Source organism: Ipomoea nil, unplaced genomic scaffold (assembly GCF_001879475.1).
Source record: "Ipomoea nil cultivar Tokyo-kokei standard unplaced genomic scaffold, Asagao_1.1 scaffold2690, whole genome shotgun sequence".
NCBI classification, from domain to species: Eukaryota; Viridiplantae; Streptophyta; class Magnoliopsida; order Solanales; family Convolvulaceae; genus Ipomoea; species Ipomoea nil.
This window is the reverse complement of record NW_017619118.1, coordinates 1,379,256-1,383,654: the sequence shown is the minus strand read 5'-3', so window position 1 is coordinate 1,383,654 and position 4,399 is coordinate 1,379,256. Positions and strand designations below refer to the sequence as shown.

The following is a 4,399-nucleotide window of genomic DNA, read 5'->3' as shown; positions in this document are numbered from 1 at the left end:
AGGAATGGAATAGGCAAGGAATAAAATAGGAATTGTATTCTATTGTTTGGTTCGCGGAAGGAATAGACTTTAAGAATTATATTACAATATTTGGTTGGTTTAAGGAATAGAAATGAAATATATCTTAAAAGACACAAATAGCCTTATGTGTGGATTAATATTTCATAAGTGAGTGTGTAAAGATGGGCGAGATAGTATAAAGTGAAAGAAGGGAAAAGGTAAGGGCCAAATTATTATTTATTGTATAGACTATAGACATAATTGAATTTTCTTGCATTTCTTCTCGTCGTGCGTAAGTCACACCGCATTTGTAGCCGACTTTAGGGTTTCTGCTCCAGTGCTCCGCCCCTACGCGTTGCTCTTCACTGTGATAAGCTTTCCTCCGCCACACCGCCCTCCGCCTCTACTTCCACGGTTCGCCATTGCTGCTCAGGTAACATCTTCCACTAATCGTTGCAGAAACACAATAGATCTCCGATATACGAATAGTATGTTTAGTTGGTTATCATTCCTCAATCAAGTGTCCAGTTTCCAATTCGACTTCATTAACACCCCCAAATGCTACAGTTGTGATGGAATTTCTGTTTGATGCTTGCAGTACTTGTTTCAGCGCCGCTTTATTAATTGGAGACCACACATTTTCTATGGATTGTGTTGATTTCTATTGTCTTTTTGAGGATTCGGATGGGAGGACCATTGATTCGCCTGCTGCTTCAGAATTTGACTTTGTCATTGTGGGTTCTAATGTTGTCAATGGGGATATGTGGATTAGGAAAAGCATACCACAAGGTAATTTTTTAAAAAAAATTATTGGATTCAAACGCATTATTTTGACACTTTTTAAAAAAATCCAGCTTGGATTCAATCACATTATTTGACACTTGTTTTAAAATAATTCAGTGAGTAAATTAGTCTCCATGGTCGATAGTGAAATTAAAACAAAAAATGGAAATACTCTTAAAATAATTAAAACTCTGCTCTACCATGTATGCATGTAAGATATTTTCTAAAGAGTTAAAAGTTTTTTTTTTTTTAAGAAAATCTTTTATTTAATTCTCTTTATTGCCTTGTTATGTAGCAGAGTATTAGTATATATATATACTAATACTCTGCTACATAACAAGGCAATACTTTTAGTCTTACATTTTGACTGCTTGATGGTCGTCACTGCGTTGCATATTTGGGTGCACACGACACCCTGCACATTGTGTGTGGGTTATCTTTTGATTTGTTGTGTCTGGTAAGGGCGTTTTAGTATTTTGCATTATCTCAATGTACGCGTGTGTGTAGGGGGTGTTTTCTAATTTTTGTTTTTATTTTTTTTCTGTCGCTTTTCACTGTCGTGCGTAGCTGGACCATCAGAATGCTCGAACTGAACTGTGGGAATGTTCTTTGTGTGCATTCATAGCTTGATTGCATTGCTATCGGCTTGCATGGTGCGGCTGAATTAGGAACTTCCAACCTATTTCATAGGGGTTCGATTTCTAGGTTCTGTTGTCGATTAAGGAATTTTTATTGGTGTTTGTGGCTTTGGGTAAGGTGGGGGTCATGTGCTTTTGGTCTAAATTCCGGGGTGCGCTGCGAATGGGGGCTTTTAGGTGGGGTTCCTGTGCTTGAACTTCAAAAAAAATTTCTGTTTGATATCAAACCCACGGTTGATGTTGTACATTTTGGAGTAATGTTTCTTTTAAATTTTGGGATCATTATATTATTATTATTATTATTCTTATTAACCACTCATCATCGTGCTAAGGAGTATAAGTTTGGGTATTTATAATGTGCATGAGGGTTGTATTTTGGGGTGAGCAGTGCTCTACACTTACAGGTGTTATGAGGCCAGTGATTTGTTCCTCAACTTTTTAAACAACAGAATTATAATCTGATTAACATTGGTGTATGCTTCTGTTTAGGACCACGCCTCATTTTCATTGAACTTTTTCTTATTTATTATAGGTAGCTAGCTAGCCATTAGCTGCACACCAATTGGTTGTTTTTTCCCATCTTTAATTGGTTTATTCACTAATTATTATCAAACCCACGTTTGATGTTGTACAATTTTTTATCAAACCCATGTTTCTTAGCACCACTCATCATCGTGCTAAGAAGTATAAGTTTGAGTATTGTTGGCATTTAATGTGTTGTGTATAAGTTTCTTTACTACTTAATGTGCTTCAACCTCCTCAGTTCAAAACTTTAAGTTATTGACAACAAATTGTTGCCTAGAGGGATATCAAATGAAAACAAGTATTAGGACGGTCAATATGCTTTTATTAATATTTTATATCTACATCCTAGAATTTAATATTTATAATTCTCAAATTAATTAAACACTACTATAACTATATTCTACCGTTGGAAGAAGCAACTCCACTGGACGTTGGCGGGCGGCGGAAAGAGCGGCCATAAAAGATAATTATGTTTATTTAGCTTGATTGCGGTGGATAATGATATGGGCGGTGGCCCAGAAACAGTTTCGGCTCAGAACTGGCTGAACCTTTGGTCACAAGCAACCTGATTAGATCAGAATTTTAAGGAATTGGCTGAACCTTTGGTCACGAGCAACCTGATTAGATCAGAATTTTAAGGAATTGGCTGAACCTTTGGTCACGAGCAACCTGATTAGATCAGAATTCTAAGAATATTGTTCACAGTGAGTTACATAGTACACATAGTAGTAGATAACAAAACAAACTAGTCGCTCAGAAAGAAAAACAATATAATCAAGCAAATTCTAGAACGGCTAATCAAGCAAACTAGTCACGATGAACTAGAATGGCTAATTGGAAGGAATGCAGGGTATGGAGTTAAAGTTTTAATATGATATTAACCTTTTTTTTAATTTATTGTTTGATATGATATATATTTAACATGGATATATATCTATTTTGTAGTGTCCACAACAACCAGGAGGTTCTGAATGTGGATATTACGTTAAGCAATCAAGGCTTTTGTCTAGAAGAGGTAAAGTAAATTAAATACAACTAAATGTATACTTAAATTATAATACATCAATTAATAAAATTTTCATTGAACTTTACTAAATGTGCCCCTTTTATCAACTGGTATAAGAATGTTCTTAGATGCAAGGGTCCAAATCCCCAGATACTGATATTGATGGTAGCATTTGTTGCAGGGTTGACACTGAACCCACCTAATATCACTCCCCGTGTCAATCGTCAAATATTGTGCCGGAGTCCTCACCCCAATCCTCAATCCTCACTACGTATTCTACAAGCTCGAGATCCCAACCGGAAACAACCTCCGCCCCTAACTCCCCCACCTCATACTCGGTGCCGCTAGTTCTCCGAATGAGGTCGGCGACTCTGTGTGCGTCTCTTTTCATTCGGGATTCGAATCGGCGGCCGAAGTCGGTAAAATTGGAAAAGGGCAATTCATCTCTGTGGAGGAGGTTGAGCTTCCAACTACTTGAATTATAATACTTTAATTAAAGCATTCAAGGCTTGATTGTCTAGAAGAGGTAAGTAAATTTATAATACATTAATTAATATGTTTACTTTCTTCAAAAAAAAAATTAATATGTTTATTAATGTGATTAAATAAAATTTTTTGTAGGTGTTCGAACAGGCAACCCACTCCATAAATAAAATAGATGAAATCTGAGAATTGTGGGCAAAATACTTTGTAGATGAGTGCGTGTAACTTTATTTGGTTTAAACATTATCTTTATTATTATTAACTTAATGTTTATGTTTTGTTAAAGAATTGTATCTTGATTTCAATTATAAATGTGTTATTGTTATTATTGTGTAGTGTCCACAACAACCGTGAGGTTCTGAATGTGGATACTAGCGATACATGTGGGAGATTGTTACTAAGCATTCAAGGCTTGATTGTCTAGAAGAGGTAAGTAAATTAAATACAACTAAATGTATATTTGAATTATAATACATTAATTAATATGTTCACTAATTTGATTAGATAATTTTTTTTTTAGGTATTCAAACAGGCAACCTACTCCATAAATGAAATAGATGAAATCCGAGAGTTCTGGGCAAAATACTTTGTAGATGTGCGTGCAACTTTATTTGTGGTTTAAATATTATCTTTATTATTATTAACTTATGTTTATGTTTTGTTATAGAATTGTATCTTTGATTTCAATTATAAATGTGTTGATTGTTATTATTGTGTTGATAGTATAATTATATTGTGTTGATTATTAATTGTGAAGTATATATAGTTATGTTTGTGTTCATGGTTATTAGTGTTTGAATTTGTTGTTGAATAGATAGGTTTTATTAGTTATTAGTTTTGTAATTTTTTTTGTGAATTTGGAAAATTCTGTACAGGTTTCATTTTGATGAGCAAATAAAATAAGGGAATTATTGTATTTTTAAATGAAATTAAAAAAAAATTTGTTTTCAAAAAAAAAAAAAAA

The 4,399-nt window shown here is 34.0% G+C and overlaps 1 long non-coding RNA gene across 4 annotated transcripts; it reads left to right on the top strand.

Annotated features, from left to right (window-relative positions):
• Positions 1-239: 239 nt before the first annotated feature.
• LOC109155024 lies at positions 240-4,143 on the top strand. Of its 4 annotated transcripts, XR_002049840.1 has the most exons (7): positions 240-433; positions 568-789; positions 2,892-2,961; positions 3,134-3,478; positions 3,574-3,650; positions 3,772-3,864; positions 3,956-4,143. It is a non-coding gene; the product is annotated as an uncharacterized LOC109155024 (long non-coding RNA). The 4 variants fall into 4 exon arrangements; XR_002049841.1 differs by having other exon boundaries at positions 611-789; positions 3,574-3,864; XR_002049839.1 differs by having other exon boundaries at positions 599-789; positions 3,574-3,864.
• Positions 4,144-4,399: the final 256 nt, after the last annotated feature.